The sequence below is a fragment of the Theropithecus gelada genome, chromosome 2 (genome assembly GCF_003255815.1).
Source record: "Theropithecus gelada isolate Dixy chromosome 2, Tgel_1.0, whole genome shotgun sequence".
NCBI lineage: Eukaryota > Metazoa > Chordata > Mammalia > Primates > Cercopithecidae > Theropithecus > Theropithecus gelada.
In genome coordinates, this window is record NC_037669.1 from 121,158,909 (window position 1) to 121,182,227 (window position 23,319).

A 23,319-nucleotide genomic window follows, 5' to 3' on the forward strand; every position below is an offset into this window, starting at 1 on the left:
TCTCTTTTTTTGTTGTGTCTCTGCCAGGCTTTGGTGTCAGGATGATGTTGGCCTCATAAAATGAGTTATGGAGGATTCCCTCTCTTTCTGTTGATTGGAATAGTTTCAGAAGGAATGGTACCAGCTCCTCTTTGTACCTCTGGTAGAATTTGGCTGTGAATCCATCTGGTCCTGGACTTTTTTTTGGTTGGTAGGCTATTAATTATTGCCTCAATTTCAAAGCCTGCTATTAGTGTATTCAGGGATTCAACTTCTTCCTGGTTTAGTCTTGGGAGGGTGTATGTGTCCAGGAATTTATCCATTTCTTCTAGATTTTCTAGTTTATTTACATAGAGGTGTCTATAGTGTTCTCTGATGGTAGTTTGTATTTCTGTGGGACCGGTGGTGATATCCACTTTATCATTTTTTATTGCGTCTATTTGATTCTTCTCTCTTTTCTTCTTTATTAGTCTTGCTAACAGTCTATCAATTTTGTTGATCTTTTCAAAAAAGCCACTCCTGTATTCATTGATTTTTTGAAAGGTTTTTTTGTGTCTCTGTCACCTTCAGTTCTGCTCTGATCTTAGTTATTTCTTGCCTTCTGCTAGCTTTTGAATTTGTTTGCTCTTGCTTCTCTAGTTCTTTTAATTGTGATGTTAGGGTGTCGATTTTAGATCTTTCCTGCTTTCTCTTGTGGGCATTTAGTGCTATAAATTTCCTTCTACACACTGCTTTAAATGTGTCCCAGAGATTCTGGTATGTTGTATCTTTGTTCTCATTGGTTTCAAAGAACATCTTTATTTCTGCCTTCATTTCATTATTTACCCAGTAGTCATTCGGGAGCAGGTTATTCAGTTTCCATGTAGTTGTGCAGTTTTCAGTGAGTTTCTTAATCCTAAATTCTAATTTGAATGCACTGTGGTCTGAGAGACAGTTTGTTGTGATTTCTGTTCTGTTACATTTGCTGAGGAGTGCTTTACTTCCAACTATGTGGTCAATTTTGCAATAAGTGCGATGCGGTGCTGAGAAGAATATATATTCTGTTGATTTTGGGTGGAGAGTTCTGTAGATGTCTATTAGGTCTGCTTGGTGCAGAGCTGAGTTCAAGTCCTGGATACCCTTGTTAACCTTCTGTCTCGTTTATCTGTCTAATATTGACAGTGGGGTGTTAAAGTCTCCCACTATTATTGTGTGGGAGTCTAAGTCTCTTTGTAGGTCTCTAAGGACTTACTTTATGTATCTGAGTACTCCTGTATAGGGTGCATATATATTTAGGAAAGTTAGCTCTTCTTGTTGAATTGATCCCTTTACCGTTATGTAATGGCCTTCTTTGTCTCTTTTGATCTTTGTTGGTTTAAAGTCTGTTTTATAAGAGACTAGGATTGCAACCCCTGCTTTTTTTTGTTCTCCATTTGCTTGGTAGATCTTCCTCCATCCCTTTATTTTGAACCTATGTGTGTCTCTGCACATGAGATGGGTCTCCTGAATATAGCACACTGATGGGTCTTGACTCTTTATCCAATTTGCCAGTCTGTCTTTTAATTGGGTCATTTAGCCCATTTACATTTAAGGTTAATATTATTATGTGTGAATTTGATCCTGTCATTATGATGTTAGTTGGTTATTTTGCCCGTTAGTTGATGCAGTTTCTTCCTAGCATTGATGGTCTTTACAATTTGGCATGTTTTTGCAGTGGCTGGTACCGGTTGTTCCTTTCCATGTTTAGTGCTTCCTTCAGGAGCTCTTGTAAGGCAGGCCTGGTGGTGACAAAATCTCTCAGCATTTGTTAGTCTGTAAAGGATTTTATTTCTCCTTCACTTATGAAGCTTAGTTTGGTTGGATATGAAATTCTGGGTTGAAAATTCTTTTCTTTAAGAATGTTGACTATTGGCCCCCACTCTCTCCTGGCTTGTAGAGCTTCTGCCGAGAGATCCACTGTTAGTCTGATGGGCTTCCCTTTGTGGGTAACCCGACCTTTCTCTCTGGCTGCCTTTAGCATTTTTTCCTTCATTTCAACCTTGGTGAATCTGACAATTATATGTCTTGGGGTTGCTCTTCTCCAGGAGTAGCTTTGTGGCATTCTCTGTATTTCCTGAATTTGAATGTTGGCCTGTCTTGCTAGGTTGGGGAAGTTCTGGATAATATCCTGAAGAGTGTTTTCCAGCTTGGTTCCATTCTCTCCGTCACTTTCAGGTACACCAATCAAATGTAGATTTGGTCTTTTCACATAGTCCCATATTTCTTGGAGACTTTGTTCATTTCTTTTTACCTTTTTTTCCTCTAAACTTGTCTTCTTGCTTCATTTCATTCTTTTGATCTTCAGTCACTGATACTCTTTCTTCCACTTGGTTGAATCGGCTACTGAAGCTTGTGCGTGCATCATGTAGTTTTCATGCCATGGTTTTCAGCTCCATCAGGTCATTTAAGGTCTTTTCTACACTCTTTATTCTAGTTAGCCATTTGTCTAATCTTTTTTCAAGTTTTTAGCTTCCTTGCGATGGGTTCAAACATCCTTCTTTAGCTCAGGGAAGTTTGTTATTACTGACCTTCTGAAGCCTACTTCTGTCAACTTGTCAAAGTCATTCTCCATCCAGCTTTGTTCCATTGCTGGTGAGGAGTTGCAATCCTTTGGAGGATAAGAGATGCTCTGGTTTTTAGAATTGTCAGCTTTTCTGTTCTGGTTTCTCCCCATCTTTGTGGTTTTATCTACCTTTTGTCTTTGATGATAGTGGACCTACAGATGGGGTTTTGGTATGGATATCCTTTTTGTTGATGTTGATGCTATTCCTTTCTGTTTGTCAGTTTTCCTTTTAACAGTCAGGTCCCTCAGCTGCAGGTCTGTTGGAGTTTGCTGGAGGTCCACTCCAGATCCTGTTTGCCTGGGTATTACCAATGGAGGCTGCAGAACAGCAAATATTGCAGAACAGCAAAATTGTTGCCTGATCCTTCCTCTGAAAGCTTCATTTCAGAGGTGCACCCGGCTGTATGAGGTGTCAGTCGGCCCCTACTGGGAGGTGTCTCCCAGTTAGAGTACTCAGGGACCCACTTGAGGAGGCAGTCTGTTCGTTCTCAGAGCTCAAACGCTGTGCTGGGAGAACCACTGCTCTCTTCGGAGCTGTCAGACTGGGATGTTTAAGTCTGCCAAAGTTTCTGCTGCCTTTTGTTCAGCTATGCCCTGCCCCCAGAGGTGGAGTCCACAGAGGCAGGCAGGCCTCCTTGAGCTGCGGTGGGCTCCACCCAGTTTGAGCTTCCTGACTGCTTTGTATACTCAAGCTTCAGCAATGGTGGATGCCCCTCCCCCAGCCAGGCTGCTGCCTCGCAGTTTGATCTTCAACTGCTGCACTAGCAGTGAGCAAGGCTCTGTGGGCGTGGGCCAGGCACAGGATATAATCTCCTGGTGTGCCATTTGCTAAGACCATTGGAAAAGCACAGTATTTGGGTGGCAGTGTCCTGATTTTCCTGGTACAGTCTGTCACAGCTTGCATTGGCTAGGAAAGAGAAATCCCCTGACTGTTTGTGCTTCCCGGGTGAGGCAATGCCTCACCCTGCTTTGGTTCACCCTCTGTGGACTGCACCCACTGTCCAACCAGTCCCAAGAGATGAACCGAGGTACCTCAGCTGGAAATGCAGAAATCATCCATCTTCTGTGTTGATCATGCTGGGAGCTGCAGACTGGAGCCATTCCTATTTGGCCATCTTGGAACAGACCGGAGATTTCAAATCCTCTGATAGTTTTCTTGTGGAGTCTTTAGGTTTTTCCAAATATGAGATCATATCATCTGCAAACAAGGATGATTTGACTTCTTCCTTTCCAATTTGATGTCCTTTGTATCCTTCTCTTGTCTGACTGCTCTAACTAGAACATTCAATACTATGTTAAATAACATAGGATGACAGTGAGCATCCTTGTCTTGTTTCAGATCTTAGAGGAAAGGCTTTCAGTTTTTCCCCATTCAGTATTATACTAGCAGTGGGTCTGTCATATATGGATTTTATTGTGTTGAGGTATATTTCTTTTATCCCCAGTTTTTTTTTTTTATCATGAAAAGATGTTGAATTTTATCAAATGCTTTTTTAACATCAATTGAAATGATCACATGGTTTTTATCCTTGATTCTGTTGATTGTATGGTTTCTATCCATCATTCAGTTGAAATGATCATATGGTTTTTATCCTCAATCTTACATCACATTGATTGATTTGCATATGTTGAACCATCCTTGCATCCCAGGGATAAATCCCACTTGATCATGATGAATGATCTTTCTAATGCATTGTTGAATTCAGTTTGCTAGTATTTTTTTAAAGGATTTTTGCATTAATATTCATCAGATATACTGGTTTTTTTTGGTGTGTCTTTGTCTGGTTTTGGTGTCAAGGTGATACTGGCCTTGTAGAATGAGTTTGGAGGTATTCCCTCTTCCTCTATGTTTTAGAATAGTTTGAGTAAGATTGGTATTAGTTCTTTAAATATTTGGTAGAATTCAGCAGTGAAACCATGAGGCCTGAACTTTTCTTTACTGGGAGACTTTTTATTACGGTTTTGATCTCATTACTTTTCATTGGTCTATTCAGGTTTTGTATTTCTTCCTGGTTCAGTTTTGGTAGGCAGTATGTATCTAGGAATTTGTCCATTTCCCCTATATTTTCCAATTTATTGGCATATAGTTGCTTATAGTAGCCACTAATGATTCTTTGAATGTCTGCAGTATCAGTTGTAATGTCTCCTTTTCATTTCTGATTTTATTTATTTGAATCTTCTCTCTTTTTTTCTTAGTTAGTCTGGCTAAAGGTTTGTCAATTTCATTTAACTTTTCAAAAAAAAAAAAAAAAAACCCAATGTTTTGTTTCATTCATCTTTGCTATTTTTTTATTTCAGTTTTCTTTTTCTGATCTGATCTTTATTATTTGCTTTCTTCTACTAATTTTGGGATTGATTTGCTCTTGTTTTTCTATTTCTTTAAGATGCATCATTAGATTTTTTATTTGAAGTTTTTCTTCTTTTTTGATGTACACATATATATCTATAAAATTCCCGCTGAGTACTGCTTTTGCTTTATTCCACAGGTTTTGGCATGTTGTATTTTCATTATCATTTGTTTCAAGAAATTTTCAATTTCCTTCTTAATTTCTTGATTGACTGATCATTCGGGAGCATATTGTTTCATGTCTATGTATTTGTATAGTTTCCAAAATTCCTTTTTTTTTTTGTTTTTAGGTTTTTTTTTTTTTTTTTTTTTTCTTTTTTCTTTTCTGAGTCTCTCTCTGTCACTAGGCTGCTGGAGTGCAGTGGTGTGATCTCAGCTCACTGCAATCTCTGCCTCCTGGATTCAAGTGATTCTCCTGCCTCGGCTTCCTGAATAGCTGGGACTACAGGCATGTGCCACCACACCAAGATAATTTTTGTATTTTTAGTAGAGATGGGATTTCACCATATTGGTCAGGATGGTCTTGATCTCTTGACCTTGTCATCCGCCCCCCTTGGCCTCCCAAGAGTGCTGGGATTAGAGGCATGAGCCACTGCACCTGGCCTAATTTCTAGTTTTATTCCATTGTGGTCAGAGAAGACGTTTGACATTATTTCAATTTTTCTTGAACGTTTAAGTCTTGTTTTGTAACCTAATATATGGTCTATCCTTGAGAATGATACATGTGCTGAGGAAAAGAATGTACTCTGCAGCTCTTGGATGAAATGATCTGTGACTATTAGATCCATTTTGTCTAAAGCGCAGATTAAGTCTGAAGTTTCTTTGTTGATTTTTTTTTCTGAAAGGTTTGTCCAATGCTGAAAGTGGGGTGTTGAAATCTCCAGCTATTATTGTATTGAGGGCTATCTCTCTCTTTAGCTCTAATAATATTGGCTTTATATATCTGGGTGCTCCAGTGTCTGGTGCATATATATTTACAATTGTTATATCCTCTTGCTGAATTGGCCCCTTTATCATTATATAGTGACTTTCTTTGTCTCTTCTTATAGTTTTGTCTTGAAATCTATTTTGTGGATATAAGTATAGCTACTCCTGTTCTTCTTTGATTTCCTTGGCGTGGAATATCTTTTTCCATCCCTTTATTTTCAGTCTATGTGTGTTTTTATAGGTGAAGTATGTTTCTTGTAGTCAATAGATCGACAAATCTTATTTTTTAATTCATTTAGCCAGTCTATGTCTTTTGATTGGAGGGTTTGGCCCATTTACATTGAATGCTATGATTGAAAAGTAAGGACTTACTTTTGCCATTTTGTTAATTTTTTTTTTTTTTTTTTGGTCTTCTTTCTTTCTTTCTTGTCTTCCTTTGGTGAAAGTGATTTTCTCTGGTGATATGATTTAGTTTCTTACTTTTTTTTCTGTGTGTCCATTGTATGTTTTTTGATTTGAGGTTATCATGAGGCTTGCAAATACTACCTTATAACTCATTATTTTAATCTGATAACAAATTAACACTGTTTGCATAAACAAACAAGCAAAGAGAAAACTATTAAAAACTCTGTGCCTTAACTTTGTCCCCTCAATTTTTTACTTTTTTTTTTTTTTTTTTTTGAGACAGAGTCTTGCTCTGTCACCCAGGCTGGAGTGTGGTGGCATGATCTTGGCTTACTGCAACCTCTGCCTCCTGGGTTCAAGCTAGTCTCCCACCTCAACCTACTGAGTAGCTGGGATTACAGGCATCTGCTGCCACATCTGGTTAATTTTTGTATTTTTAGTAGAGATGGGATTTCACCATGTTGATCCAGGCTGGTCTCAAACTCCTGACCTCAAATGATCAGCCTACCTTGACCCCCCGAAGTGCTGGGATTATAGGCATGAACCACTGCACCCAGCCCCACTGTTAACTTTTTGTTGTTTCTACTTATATCTTATTGTACTATGTCTTGAAAAGTTGTTATAGCTATTATTTTTGAGTGGTTCAGTGTAAACTTTTATTTAGGAAAACAGTAGTCTACACACCACAATTACAGTGTTATAATACTCTGTGTTTTTCTGTGTACTTACTATTACCAGTAAATTTCGTACCTTCAGGTGGTTATTTACTGCTCATTAATGTCCTTTTCTTTCTGATTGAAGTACTCCCTTTAGCATTTCTTATAGGACAGATCTGGTATGCATGAAATCCCTCAGCTTTTGTTTGTCTGGGAAAGTCTTTATTTCTCCTTCATGTCTGAAGGATATTTTCACTGAATATACTATTCTAGGGTTAAAGGTGTTTTCTCATCAGCGTTTTAAATATGTGATGCCATTCTCTCCTGGCCTGTAAGGTTTCCACTGAAAATTCTGCTGCCAGACATATTGGAGTTTCATTGTATGTTATTTGCTTCTTTTCTCTTGCTGCTTTTGGATCCTTTCTTTATCCTTGAACCTTTGGGAGTTTGATTATTAAATACCTTGAGGTAGTCTTATTCGGGCTAAATCTGTTTAGTGTTCTAAAATTTTCTTGTACTTGGATATTGGTATCTTTTCTAGGTTTGGGAAGTTCTTTGTTATTATCCCTTTGAATAAACTTTCTATCCCTATCTCTCTTTCTACCTCCTCCTTAAGGCCAATAACTCTTAGATTTGCCCTTTTGAGGTTATTTTCTAGATCCTGTAAGCATGCTTCATTGTTTTTAATCCTTTTTTCTTTTGTCTCCTCTGACTGTGTATTTTCAAATAGCCTGCCTTCAAGCTCACTAATTGTTTCTTCTACTTGATCAATTCTACTAGTAAAGGACTCTGGTGCATTCTTCAGTATGCCAATTGCATTTGTCAGCTCGAGAATTTCTGCTAGATTCTTTTTGTTTATTTCAATCTGTTTGTTAAATTTATCTGATAGAATTCTGACTTCCTTCCCTGTGTTGTCTTAAATTTTTTTGAGTTTCCCAAACACAGCTATTCTGGTTCTCTGTCTGAAAGGTCACATATCTCTGTTTCTCCAGGACTGGTCTCTGGTGGCTTATTTAATGTGGTGAGGTCATGTTTTCCTGGATGGTGTTGATGCTAGCAATGTTCTTTGGTGTCTGGGCATTGAAGAGTTAGGTATTTATTGTAGTCTTCACTGTCTGTGCTTATTTGTAGCCATCTTTCTTGGACCTGAAGCCAGCTCAGGGCTTGCTTAAGGCCTGTAGCAACTATTGCATGGCTACCATTGATGTTTACTCAAGGACCAAGGGCTGTTTAGTCAGCAGGTGGTGAACTCAGCCAGGCTTGTGTCTTTCCCTTCAGGGTGAGGGACTCCCTTCTGGCCTAGGGTGGGTCTAGAAATACTGTCTGGGAGCTAGAGCCTGGAGTCAGAAATGTCAGGAATCTACCTGGTGCTTTATTTTACTGTGGCTGAGCTGTTGCCCAAGTTACAAGATAAGGTCCTTTTTACATTTCCTGTTCCTCCTGGAGCTGAAAAATGCAATTGACATACTAAAGAATGTGCCAGAGTCCTTTAATAGAAGAATTGATCAAGCAGAAGAGAGAATTAGTGAGCTTGAAGACAGGCTATATGAAAATACACAGTCAGAGGAGACAAAAGAAAAAAAATTAAAAGGAATGAAGCATGTCTACAAAAACTAGAAAATAGCCTCAAAAGGGCAAATCTAAGACCTATTGGCCTTAAAGAGGAGGCAGAGAGAGACATAAGGTAGGAAGTTTATTCAAAAGGACAATAACAGAGAACTTCCCAAACCTAGAGAAAGATATCAATATGCAAGTACAAGCAAGTTGTAGAGCACCAAGCAGATTTAGCCCAAATAAGACTACCTCAAGACGTTTAATAATCAATCTCCCAAAAGCCAAGGATAAAGAAAGGATTCTAAAAGCAGCAAGAGAAAAGAAACAAGTAACATACAAAGGAGGCCAACATGGTGACTCATATCTGTAATCCTAAAACTTTGGAGGGCTGAGGCAGGAGGATCACTTGAGCCCAGAAGTTTGAGACCAGCCTGGGTAACATGGTGAAACCCCATATATCTCTAAATTAGCCAGGCATGGCATGGTGGTGTGTGCCTATAGTCCTAGCTACTTGGGGGGCTGAGGTGAGAGGATTGCTTGAGCCCAGGTGATTGAGGCTGCAGTGAATTGTAATTGTGCCACTGCACTCCAGCCTGGGTGACAAAGTGAGACCCTATCTCAAAAAATCCAACCAACCAACCAAACAGAAATATACAAAGGAGCTCCAATATGTCTGGCAGCAATCTTCTCAGTGGAAAGCTTGTAGGTTGGAAGTGAGTGGCTTAACATAAAGTTCTGAGGGGGAAAAAAAACCCCGCAAAAGAATGTATATTCAGTGAAAATATCTTTCAAATATGAAGGAGAAATAAAGACTTTTGCAAACATTCAAAAGCTGAGGGATTTCATTAACACTAGACCCGTATTATAACAGATGCTTAAAGGGAAGTGTGAAAGAAAAGGACATTTATGAGCAAGAAGAAATCATCTGAAGGTGCAAAACTCACTGATAATAGTAAGTACGTGTACACATACAGAATATTATAACACTTTAATTGTGGTGTATAAACTACTAATATCTTGAGTAGGAAGACCAAAAGATAAACCTATCAAAAATAATGACTACAATAACTTTTCAAGACACAGACAGTATAATAAGATATAAATAGAGACCAAAAAAGTTAAAAAGTTGGGGAAAGTTAAAGTATAAGTCAAAGTGTTTTTTATTAGTTTTCTCTGCTTTTTTCTAGTTTGTTTATGCAATCAGTGTTAAGTTGTCACTAGTTGAAAATAATGGGTTATAAGATGTAATTTGCAAGCATCATGGTAAACTTAAAGGAAAACAATCTACAAAGTTACCTAAAAAATACAAAGCAAGAAATTAAAACATACTACCAGAGAAAATCACTTTCCCAAAAAAGAAGACAGAAGGGAAGAAAATACCACAAAACAACCAGGAAACCAATTATAAAATGGCAGGAGTAAGTCCTTACTTATCGACAAAAACATTTAATGTAAATGGACTAAACTCTCTAATCAAGACAGAGACTGGCTGGATGGATTAAAAAAACCAGCCCCAACTACCTATTGCCTACAAGAAACACACATCACGTATAAAGACACACATAGACTGGAATAAAGGGATGGAAAAAAATATTCCATGCAAATGGAAAACCAAAAGAGCAAGAGTGCCTATTATTATATAAGGTAAAATAGAGTTCAAGAGAAAAACCATAAAAAGAGACAAAGAAGGTCATTATATAAGGAAAAGGGGTCAATTCAGGAAGAAAATATAACAATTATATATGTGGCCAACACTGGAGCACTCAGTTATATAAAATAAATATTATTAGAACTAAAGAAAGAGATGGGCCCCAAAACAGTAATAACTGGAGACTTCAACACCCACTTTCAGCATTGGACAGACCATATAGAAAAGGAAAAAAGAAATGTTAGACTTAATATTCAGTATAGACCAAAGGGACCTAATAAATATTTACAGAACATTTCTAATGACTGCAGAATACACATTATTTTTTCTCAGCAAATGAATCATTCTCAAGGATAGATCCTATATTAGGTCACAAAACAAGCCTTAATAATTTCAAAAAAATTGAAATCATATAAAGTATCTTCTCTGACCACAATGGAATAAAACTAGAAATCGGTAACAAAAGGGACTTAGGAAAGTACAAAGCCCATGGAAATTAAACAATATGCTCCTAAATGACTATTGGGTCAATGAAAAAATTAAGAAGGAAATTTTAAAAAGTATTGAAACAAGTTAAAATGGAGACACAGCACACCAAAAACTATGGGATACAGTGAAAGCAGTACTAAGAGAAAAATTTGTAACAATAAGTGCCTACATCAAAAAAAAGTAGAAAAAAATTTAAATAAATAACCTAGTGGTGCATCTTAAAGAACTAGAAGGGCAAGAGCAAACCAAACCCAAAATTAGTAGAATAAAGCAAATAATAAATATCAAAGTGGGAATAAAAATTTTGTAAAAACAAAAATACAAAAGATCAATGAAAGAAAAAGCCATTTTTTTTTTTAAAAGATAAACAAGGTCGGGGTGGTGGTTTATGCCTATAATCCTGGCACTTTGGGAGGCTGAGATGGGAGGATTGCTTGAGCCCAGGAGTTTGAGACCGGCCTGGGCAACATAGCAAGACCTATTTCTACTAAAAATAATAAAAAAGAAAATAGCCAGGCAAAGTGGTGTGGACTTGTAGTCTCAGCTACTTGGGAAACTAAGGTGGGAGGATGGTTTGAACCTGGAAGATCAAGCCTGCAGTGAGCTATGATTGCACCACTGCACTCCAGCCTGGGCAACATAATAAACTGCTGTTCAAAACATAAATAAATAAATAAACAAGATCAACAGACATTTAGCCAGACTAACAAAGATTAAAAAAAAGAGAAGGCCCAAGTAAATAAAATTAGAGATGAAAAAGGAGACATCACAATTGATACTGAGAAATTAAAAGGAACATTAGAGACTACTATGAGAAACTACATGCCAGTAAATTGAAAAACCTAGTAGAAATAGATACACTCCTAGACACATAAAACCTACCAAGATTAAACTATGAAGAAATCCAAAACCTCAATACACCAATAACAAGAGATGAGATCAAAGCCATAATAAACAGTCTCCCAGTAAAGAAAAGCCCAGGACCCAATGGTTTCAGTGCTGAATTTTACCTATCATTCAAAGAAGAACTAATAGCAATACTACTGAAACTATTCTGAAAAATAGAGGAAGAGGGAATACTTCCAAACTTATTCTATGAGGCCAGTATTACCTTGATACCAAAACCACGAACATCAAAAAAAGAAAGCTACAGGCCAATATTCCTGATGAACATTGATGTTGAATTTAATAACACATTAGAAAGATTATTCATCCAAGTGGGATTGATCCCAAGAATGCAAAGATGGTTCAATATACACAAATTATTCAACATGATACATACTGTCAACAGAATGAAGGACAAAAATCATATGATCATTTCAGTTAATGCTGAAAAAACATTTGATAAAATTCAACATCCCTTCATAATAAAAACCCTCAAAAAACTGGGGATAGAAGGTACATACCTCAACATAATAAAAACCATATATGACAGAACCATAGCTAGTATCATACTGAAAGGGGAAAAGCTGAAAGCCTTTCCTCTAAGATCTGGAACAACACAAGGATGCCCAGTTTTACCACTGTTATTCAACATACTGCTGGAGATCCTAGCTAGAGCAATCAGACAAGAGAAAGATATAAAGAAGACATAAAGGGCATCCAAATTGGAAAGGAAGAAATCAAATTATCCTTGTTTGCAGATAATAAGAGCTTACACTTGTAAAAACCTAAAGACTCCACAAGGAAACTATTAGAATGGATAAATTAATTGAGTGAATTTGCAAGATACAAAATCAACATATAAAAATCAGTAGCATTTTCACATGCCAAAAGCAAACACTGCAAAAGAAATTAAGAAGTTAATTCCATGTATAGCTATAAACAAAATACCTAGGAATAACTTTATCCAAAGAAGTGAAAGATCTCTGCAATGAAAACTGTAAAACACTGATGCGAGAAATTGAAGAGGGACACAAAAGCGTGGCAAGATATTCCATGTTCACATATTGGCAGAATCAGTATTGTTAAAATGTCCATACAGCCCAAAGCAATTTACAGATTCAACATAAACTCCATCAAAACACCAATGATGTTATTCACAGAAATAGAAAAAAATAATCCTGAAATTTATATGGAACCACAAAAGACCCAGAATAACCAAAGCTATCCTAAACAAAAAGAACAAAACCAGAGGAATCATACTACCGGACTTCAAATCATACTACAAAGCTGTAGTAGCCAAAACAGCTGACACTGGTATAAAAACAGACATATAGGCCGGGCGCGGTGGCTCAAGCCTGTAATCCCAGCACTTTGGGAGGCCGAGACGGGCGGATCACGAGGTCAGGAGATCAAGACCATCCGGGCTAACACGGTGAAACCCCGTCTCTACTAAAAATACAAAAAATTAGCCGGGCGTGGTGGCGGGCGCCTGTAGTCCCAGCTACTTGGGAGGCTGAGGCAGGAGAATGGCGTAAACCCAGGAGGCGGAGCTTGCAGTGAGCTGAGATCCGGCCACTGTACTCCAGCCTGGGTGACAGAGCGAGACTCCATCTCAAAAAAAAAAAAAAAAAAAAAAACAGACATATAGGCTAGCGGAACAAAATAAAGAACTCAGAAATAAATCTTTACTACTACAGTGAACTAATTTTCAATAAAAGTGCCAAGAACATACATTGGGGAAAGGATAGTTTCTTCAATAAGTGGTGCTAAGAAAAAACTAGACCCCATCTCTTGCCATATATAAAAATTAAATCAAAATGGATTAAATACTTAAATCTCAAACTATGAAACTACTAATAGAAAACATTGGGGAAAATCCCCAGGTAACCAAAGCAAAAATGGACAAATGGGATCACATCAAGTTGAAAACTTTCTGCATAACAAAGAAACAATCAATGAAGTGAAGAGACAGTTCACAGAATGGGAGAAAATATTTGCAAACTGTTTGTCTGACAAGGGATTAATAACCAGAATATATAAAGAGCTCAAACAACTCAATAGGAAAAAAATCTAATAATCCAATCAAAATGGACTAAAGATTGGAATAGACATTTCTCAAAAGAAGACATATGGCAAACATATATATGAAAAGGTGCTCAATATCATTGATCATCAGAGAAATGTGAATCAACACTACAATGAGATATAATCTCAACCAAGTTAAAATGATTTTTCTTTAAAAGATGGGCAATAATGAATGCTGGGTAGGATGAGGAGGAAAGGGAATGTTTAAACACTGTTGGTGGGAATGTACATTTGTACAGCCACTACAGAGAATAGTATGGAGGTTCCTCGAAAAACTAAAAGTAGAACTACTATATGATCCAGCAATCTCACTGCTAGGTATAAACCCCAAAGAAAGAAAATCAGTATATCAAAGAGATATCTGCACTCCTATGTTTACTGCAGCACTATTCACAATAGCCAATATTTAGAAGCAACCCAAGTGTCCATTAACAGACGAATGGATAAGCAAAATGTGGTACATATACACAATATATAATTAATATATAATTCAGATATAAAATGAATGAAATTCTGTCATTTGCAACAACATAGATGGAACTGGAGGACATTATGTTAAGTGAAATAAGCCAGGCGCAGTAAGACAAACTTCACATGTTCTCACTCATTTATGGAAGCCAAAAATTAAAACAATTGAACTCATGGACATAGAAAGTAAAATGAATGTTACCAGGGGCTGGAAAGCACAGTGGGGAGGGAGTAATGGTGGTGGTTAATGGGTACAAAAATATAGTTCGATAGAATAAATGGGATCTAATATTTGATAGCACAACAGGATGGTTTTAATCAACAATATTTTATTGTTTAAAAATATCTAAAAGAGTATAATTGAATGTTTATAACATGAAGAAATGATAAATGCTTGAGGTGATGAATATTCCATTTACCTTGATGTAGTTATTACATACTATATACTTTATCAAAATATCTTATGTGCCCCATAAATAACACACCTACTATGTACTCATAAAAATTAAAAATGAAACAAACAAATAAATAACAATAATGACACACCTGGGGGAACATCAAGTGTCTTCAAATATGGCAATTTCTTATGTTTGACAATATATTCACCCCAGTTTATCAGTATATAAACATGTTTATATATAGCAGTGTGGATTGTTCAATATGCTTAATTTTTTTAGAGCAGTTTTGTGTTTATAGTAAAATTCAGAGAAAGGTATAGAGATTTCCCACATACTCTCTGTCCCCATACAAGTACAGCGTCTCCCATTATGAACATTCTTCACAAAGTGGTACATTTGTTACAACTGATGAACTTACACTGACACATCATTATCACCCAGATGGTTGGTGTTGTACATTTTACAGGTTTGGACAAATGTATAATGACATGTACCCACCAGTTATAATATCACACCGAGTAGTGTTACTGCCCAAAAATTCTCTGTGCTCTGTCAATCCATCCCTTCCTCCCTACCTAATCCCTGACAACCACTGATTTTTTTCCTATCTCTATATGACTTTTCCTAAATGTTGTATAGTTGGAATCATATGTGTGTACCCTTTTCAGATTGGCTTCTATCACTGAATAATATGCATTTAAGTTTTCTTCATTTTTTTCATGGCTTGATAGCTCATTTCTTTTTAGCACTGAATACATAGCTCATTTCTTTTTAGCACCGAATAATGCTCCATTATCTGAATGCACTGCAATTTACTTATGTATTTACCTACTGAAATGTAAATATGCATGTTGCTTGGTTGGTTGGTTGCTTTTAAGTTGGTTGGTTGCTTTTAAGTTTTGGCAATTAGGTGTAAAGCTGCCATAATCACCCATGTGCAGGTTTTTGTGTGGCTACATATTTTCAGTTACTTTGGAAAAATACCAAGTAGGGTGATTGCTGGATAATATGGTAAAAGTATGTTTAGTTTTGCAAAAAACTGTCAAACTGTGTTCCAATGTAGCTGTACCATTTTGTATTTCCACCAGCAATGAATAAGAGTTTCTATTCCTGTACCTCCTCAACAGCATTTGCTGTGGTCAGTGTCTAGATTTGGGCCATTCTAATATGTATATAGTGGTATCTCATTGTTGCTTTTATTTGGATTTCCCTAATGACATATGATGTAGAGTATCTTTCCATACGCTTATTTGACATCTATAGATCTCCTTTGACGAGGTGTCTATGAAGGTCTTTGGCCCATTTTTAATTGTGTTGTTTTCTTATTGTTGAGTTTTAAGAGTTCTTTGTATATTTTAGATAACAGTCCTTTATCAGATAGATCTTTTGCAAATATTTTTCTTCCAGTCTGTGGTTTGTCTTTACATTCTCTTGACAGTGTTTTTCCCAGAGCAGAACATTTTAATTTTAATGAAGTCCAGTTTATCAATCCTTTCTTTCATGGATTATTCCTTTGGTGCTCTATCTAAAAAAGTCATCGCCAAACCCAGTCATCTATATTTGCTTGTATGTTATTTTTTAGGAATTGTTTTTTAATTAGCTATGGAGTCTTAAGGATTATGTCATATCTTTTAGTTTATATTAAACAGTAGAGTCCAGCAGTCTTCTGTTTGTTAATTAATTAATTAATTAATTAATTAATTTTTTGAGACAGGGTCTCACCCAGTTGCTCAGGCTGGAGTGCAGTGGCACAATCACGACTCATTGTAGCCTCAAACTCCTGGGCCCAAGTGATCCTCCCACCTCAGCCCCCTGAGTAGCTGGGACCACGTTTGCACACCACCATGCATGGTCAACATTAACAAAAATTTTTTTAGAGACAGGATCTCACCATGTTGCCCAGACTGGTCTCAAACACTTGGGCTCAAGCAATCCTCCTGCCTCAGCCTCCTTAAGTGCTGAGATAACAGGTGTGAGCCACTGTGCCTGGCCTGTTTGTTTTTAAAAAATCACCTGTGATACTGTGAATTATGAATAAGTTATCCTTTTATTCTTTCCCATTCCTTCTTCTTTTGCAATTCTTCATAGTGGGGGTTTGTGATCAACCCCAGCTTTTCATATGGTGCATTGGCCATGCCTCTTTTTCCCCTCTGTTGAGAAAGTGTTTTGCTGCGAGTGAGTGATCTGGTGGCAGGGATGTGGCTTCTGTGTGTCAGAACATGGTAGCTGGTTCAGTGATTTATCTGATGGGAAATTTTCTCTGGGAGAGAAGGGTTGATGATGTCCTCTAATTCAGCTAACTCTGCTTTACTGAACACAGCTAAACCAGATTTGGAAACAAATGGAAGACAACGTAGTAAACTACAGGCAAAAAGACAGAGCTCTTGAGTATTCCTGACCAAGTAAAGGCCTGACAAGGAAGAATATGTGTTGACAGTATTTCTTAGGACATGCTTCAAGGACCACATTAAAACATTTCCACAGGGTATAGGCTTCAATCAGCAGAAGATGTTCTTGTATCCCAAGTACCACGGGGTTGAGTTTTCCAATGACCCCAGCACGGCAGCCAACACAAGGGCTGCTGGAGTAATTACTGGCCATCCTGCCCAAAGTAATTTATAGATTCGATGCTATTCCCATTAAACTACCACTGACATTCTTCACAGAATTAGAAAAAAACTATTTTAAAATTCATATGGAACCAAAAAAGAGCTGTATAGCAAAGACAATTCTAAGCAAAAAGACCAAAGCTGGAGACATCACGCTACCCAACTTCAAACTGTGCTACATGGCTAGAGTAAACAAAATAACATGGTACTGCTACAAAAATAGACACATAGACCAATGGAACAGAATAGAGAACTCAGAAATAAGACCACTCATCTACAACCATATAATCTTCGACAAACCTGACAAAAAACAAGCAACAGGGAAAGGATTCCCTATTTAATAAATGGTGCTGGGAGAACTGGCCAGTCATATGCAGAAAATTGAAACTGGATTCTAACCTTATGCCTGATACAAAAATTAACTCAAGATGGATTAAAGACAAATGGAAAACCCAAAACTCTAAAAACACTGGAAGAAAATCTAGGCAATATCATTCAGCACTTAGGCATAGGCAAAGATTTCATGACAAAAACATCAAAAGCAATTGCAACAAAAGCAAACATTGACAAATGGGATCTAATTAAACTAAAGAGCTTCTGCACAGCAGAAGAAATTATTATCAGAGCAAATAGACAACCTGCAGAATAGGAGAAAATTTTTGCAACTTATCCATCTGACAAAGTTCTTTTTTTTTTTTTGACAAAGTTCTAATATCCAGAATCTACAAGGAACTTAAACAAATTTCCTTTTTGGGTAAGAAGAAAACCCAAAAAACACATTAAAAAGTGGGCAAAGGACATGAACAGATATTTCTCAAAATAAGACACTTATGTGACCAATAAATATATAAGAGAAGCTCAACATCACTGATCATTAGATAAGTGCAAACCAAAATCACAATGATACACAATCTCACACCAGTCAGAATGGCGATCGTTAAAAAGTTAAGAAACAACAGATGCTGGCGAGGCTGTGGAGAAATAGGAAAACTTTCACACTGTTAGTGGGAATGTATATTAATTCAACCATTGCAGAAGACAGTGTGGTGATTCCTCAAAGACCTAGAATCAGAAATATCATTTGACCCAGCAATCTCATTACTGGGTATATACCCAAAGGAATATAAATCATTCTATTACAAAGATACATGCACATGTATATTCATTGCAGCACTCTTCACAATAGCAAAGACATGGAATCAACCCAAATGCCCATCAATGATAGACTGCATAAAGAAAATGTGGTACATATACACCATGGAATACTGTGCAGCCATAAAAAGGAACAAGATTGTGCTCGCTTCGGCAGCACGTATACTAAAATTGGAACAATACAGAGAAGATTAGCATGGCCCCTGCGCAAGGATGACATGTAAATTCGTGAAGCATTCTGTATTTTTCTCAAGGATCTAGAACTACAATTACCATTTGACCCAGCCATCCCATTACTGGGTATATACCCAGAGGATTATAAATCATGCTACTATAAAGACACATGCACATGTATGTTTATTGTGGCACTATTCACAATAGCAAAGACTTGGAACCAACCCAAATGTCCAGTAATGATAGACTGGATTAAGAAAATGTGGCACATATACACCATGGAATACTATGCAGCCATAAAAAAAGTATGACTTCGTGTCCTTTGCAGGGACATGGATGAAGCTGGAAACCATCATTCTGAGCAAACGATTGCAAGGACAGAAAACCAAACACCTCATGTTCTTAGTCATAGGTGGGAATAGAACAATGAGATTACTTGGATACAGGGTGGGGAACATCACACACTGGGGCCTGTCGTGGGGTGGTGGGGGAGAGCATTAGGAAAAATACCTAATGTAAATGATGAGTTGATGGGTGCAGCAAACCAACATGGCACATGTATACCTATGTATCAAACCTGCACGTTGTACACATGTACCCTAGAACTTAAAGTGTAATTAAAAAAAAAAAAAAAAAAGGAACAAACGGAACGAGATCATGTCCTTTGCAGGGACATGGTTGGAGATGATAGTCATTATCATCAGGAAACTGACACAGGAACAGAGAATCAAACGCTGCATGTTCTTACTTATAAGTGGGAGCTGAACAATGTGAACACACAGGCACAGGGAGGGGAACAACACACGCTGGACCCCGTGGGAAGCGGGGTGGAGAGGGGAGGAGCATGAGGAAAAATAGCTAGTGCATGCTGGGCTTAATGCCTAGGTAATGAGTTGATAGGTGCAGCAAATCACTATGGCGTATATTTACCTATGTAACAAACACCTGCACACCTTGCACATGTACCCCAGAATTTGATCTGGGTTTAGACCATCCTGAGACAGGTTAGTTTTACCCTACTGATGTTGTGTTGTTGCCATGGTAATCCTGCTCAGTAGGAGAGGAACCGCAGGTTCAGATATTTGGTGTACGTGCTTGGCTGAGGAGCCAATGGGGCGAAGCTACGGTCTGTGGGATTATTACTGAACGCCTCTACCTCAGAATCCCGCCCAGGCGGAACAATATGGCAGTGCCCTGGAGCATCCGTTCGCCTCGGATAGCCCATCCCCCACCCGCCACAGTCCAGGCAGGCGGGCCGCCTCGTCCCGCCTGGGGCATTTTGCTTTTTTTCTGAGAGATGCTTTGGGTTTATTTCATGGTCTTCCCTTGTTATTTCAGTCTTGAGGAGTCACTGAACTAAGAACAGTGAGAAGAGACTAGTCCATTCCTCACCTCAAGCCATCATCCAGTTAATAATCTTGAATAGACAAGTAGCTTTCTTAAAAACTATTTTAAAAATAAGTCCTGTAATTTCTCTGGTAACCTATTCATTTCAGCATCAGGCAGTTCTTTTAAAAAAAATTGGGCCAGGCGCGGTGGCTCACGCCTGTAATCCCAGCACTTTGGGAGGCCAAGGTGAGTGGATCATGAGGTCAGCAGATCGAGACTATCTTGGCTAACACGGAGAAACCCCGTCTCTACTAAAAATACAAAAAATTAGCGGGGCGTGGTGGCGGGCGCCTGTAGTCCCAACTACTCGGGAGGCTAAGGCAGGAGAATGGCGTGAACCTGGGAGGCGGAGCTTGCAGTGAGCCGAGATCGAGCCACTGCATTGCAGCCTGGGCGACACAGTGAGACGCCGTCTCAAAAAAAAAAAAAAAAAAAAGTTGAACGATGTCTAAAATAGCTTCTAACACACAATAGACACTTGGAAAATACTTGGTAGATGAAAGAATAAAACATAAATCCATTTATTTTATTTAACTTTATTTATTTATTTTTTAAATTACACTTTAAGTTCTAGGGTACATGTGCACAACGTGCAGGTTTGTTACAAATGTATACATGTACCACGTTGGTGTGTTGCATCCATTAACTTGTCATTTACATTAGGTATATCTCCTAATGCTATCCATCCCCCCTCCGCCAACCCCATGACAGGCCCCGGTGTGTGATGTTCTCCACCCTGTGTCCAAGTGTTCTCATTGTTCAATTCCCACCTATGAGTGAGAACATGTGGTGTTTGGTTTTCTGTCCTTGCGATCATTTGCTCAGAGTGATGGTTTCCAGCTTCATCCATGTCCCTACAAAAGACATGAACTCATCCCTTTTTATGGCTGCATAGTATTCCATGGTGTATATGTGCCACATTTTCTTAATCTAGTCTGTCATTCATGGACATTTGGGTTGGTTCCAAGTCTTTGCTATGGTGAATAGTGCCGCAATAAACATACGTGTGCACGTGTCCTTATAGCAGCATGATTTATAATCCTTTGGGTATATACCCAGTAATGGGATGGCTGGGTCAAATGGTATTTCTAGTTTTAGATCCTTGAGGAATTGCCACACTGTCTTCCACAATGGTTGAACTAGTTTACAATCCCACCAACAGTATAAAAGTGTTCCTATTTCTCTACATCCTCTCTAGCACCTGTTGTTTCCTTTCTTTTTAATGATTGCCATTCTAACTGGTGTGAGATGGTATCTCATTTTGATTTTGATTTGCATTTCTCTGATGGCCAGTGGTGATGAACATTTTTTCATGTGTCTGTTGGCTGCATAAATGTCTTCTTTTGAGAAGTGTCTGTTCATATCCTTTGCCCACTTTTTGGTGGGGTTGTTTGATTTTTTTCTTGTAAATTTGTTTAAGTTCTTTGTAGGTTCTGGATATTAGCCCTTTGTAAGATGGGTAGAATGTAAAAATTTTCTCCCTTTCTGTAGGTTGTCTGTTCACTCTGATGGTAGTTTCTTTTGCTGTGCAGAAGCCTCTTAGTTTAATTAGATCCCATTTGTCAATTTTGGCTTTTGTTGCCATTGCTTTTGGTGTTTTAGACATGAAGTCCTTGCCCATGCCTATGTCCTGAATGGTATTGCCTAGGTTTTCTTCTAGGATTTTTATGGTTTTAGGTCTAATATTTAAGTCTTTAATCCATCTTGAATTAATTTTTGTATAAGATATAAGGAAGGGATCCAGTTTCAGCTTTCTACTTGTGGCTAGCCAATTTTCCCACCACCATTTATTAAATAGGGAATCCTTTCCCCATTTCTTGTTTTTGTCAGGTTTGTCAAAGATCAGATGGTTGTAAATGTGTGGTGTTATTTCTGAGACCTCTGTTCTGTTTCTTTGGTCTATATCTCTGTTTTGGTACCAGTACCATGCTGTTTTGGTTACTGTAGCCTTGTAGTATAGTTTGAAGTCAGGTAGTGTGATGCCTCCAGCTTTTTGCTTTTTGCTTAGGATTGTCTTGGCAATGAGGGCTCTTTTTTGGTTCCACATGAACTTTGAAGTAGTTTTTTCCAATTCTGTCATTGGTAGCTGGATGGGGATGGCATTGAATATATAAATTACCTTGGGCAGTATGGCCATTTTCACGATATTAATTATTCCTATCCATGAGCGTGGAGTGTTCTTCCATTTGTTTTTGTCCTCTTTTATTTTGTTGAGCAGTGCTTTGTATTTCTCCTTGAAGAGGTCCTTCACATCCCTTGTAAGTTGGATTACTAGGTATTTTATTCTTTTTATAGCAATTATGAATGGGAGTTCACTCATGATTTGGCTCTTGTTTGTCTGTTATTGGTGTATAGGAATGATTGTGATTTTTGCACATTGATTTTGTATCCTGAGACTTTGGTGAAGTTGCTTATCAGCTTAAGGAGATTTTGGTCTGAGATGATGGGGTTTTCTAAATATACAATCATGTCATCTGCAAACAGGGACAATTTGACTTCCTCTTTTCCTAATTGAATACCTTTTATTTCTTTCTCTTGCCTGATTGCCCTGGCCAGAACATCCAACACTATGTTGAATAGAAGTGGTGAGAGAGGGCATCCCTGTCTTGTGCTGGTTTTCAAAGGGAGTGCTTCCAGTTTTTCCCATTCAGTATGATATTGGCTGTGGGTTTGTCATAAATAGCTCTTATTATTTTGAGATACATCCCGTCAATACCTAGTTTATTGGGAATTTTTAGCATGAAGAGAGGAATCAAATGGATGCAATAAAAAATGATAAAGGGGATATCACCACCGATCGACAGAAATACAAACTACCATCAGAGAATACTATAAACACCTCTATGCAAATAAATTAGAAAATCTGGAAGAAATGGACAAATTCCTGGACACATACACCCTCCCAGGATTAAACCAGGAAGAAGTTGCATCCCTGAATAGACCAATAACAGGCTCTGAGATTGAGGCAATAGTTAATAGCCCAAAACCAAAAAAAGTCCAGGACCAGATGGATTCACAGCCGAATTCTACCAGATGTACAAAGAGGAGCCGGTACCATTCCTTCTGAAGCTATTCCAATCAATAGAAAAAGAGGGAATCCTCCCTAACTCATTTTATGAGGCCAGAATCATCCCGATACCAAAGCCTGACAGAGACACAACAAAAAAAGAGATTTTTTGACCAATATCCCTGATGAACATCAATGCAAAAATCCTCAATAAAATACTGGCAAACCGAATCCAGTAGCACATCAAAAAACTTATCCACCACAATCAAGTTGACTTCATCCCTGGGATGAAGGGCTGGTTCAATATATGCTAATCAATAAATGTAATCCACCATATAAACAGAACCAAAGACAAAAACCACATGATTATCTCAATAGATGCAGAAAAGGCCTTCGACAAAATTCAACCTCCCTTCATGCATAAATACATTTATTATCCTTGGAGGAGATGGAAAGGCAAGAAAGTTCTCTGAACAGGAGAGATACATTGAGACTAAGAGAGAAATTGGGTTAAAGTCACCTGATGGTGAAGAGTGTCCTTCATCTGTATTGGCTTTTTTTCAGCA

At 37.9% G+C, this 23,319-nt stretch overlaps 1 non-coding gene across 1 annotated transcript; it reads left to right on the plus strand.

The window, feature by feature from the left end:
• Positions 1-18,324: 18,324 nt before the first annotated feature.
• LOC112619799 lies at positions 18,325-18,431 on the plus strand. Its single transcript, XR_003118302.1, has one exon. It is a non-coding gene; the product is annotated as a U6 spliceosomal RNA (small nuclear RNA).
• Positions 18,432-23,319: the final 4,888 nt, after the last annotated feature.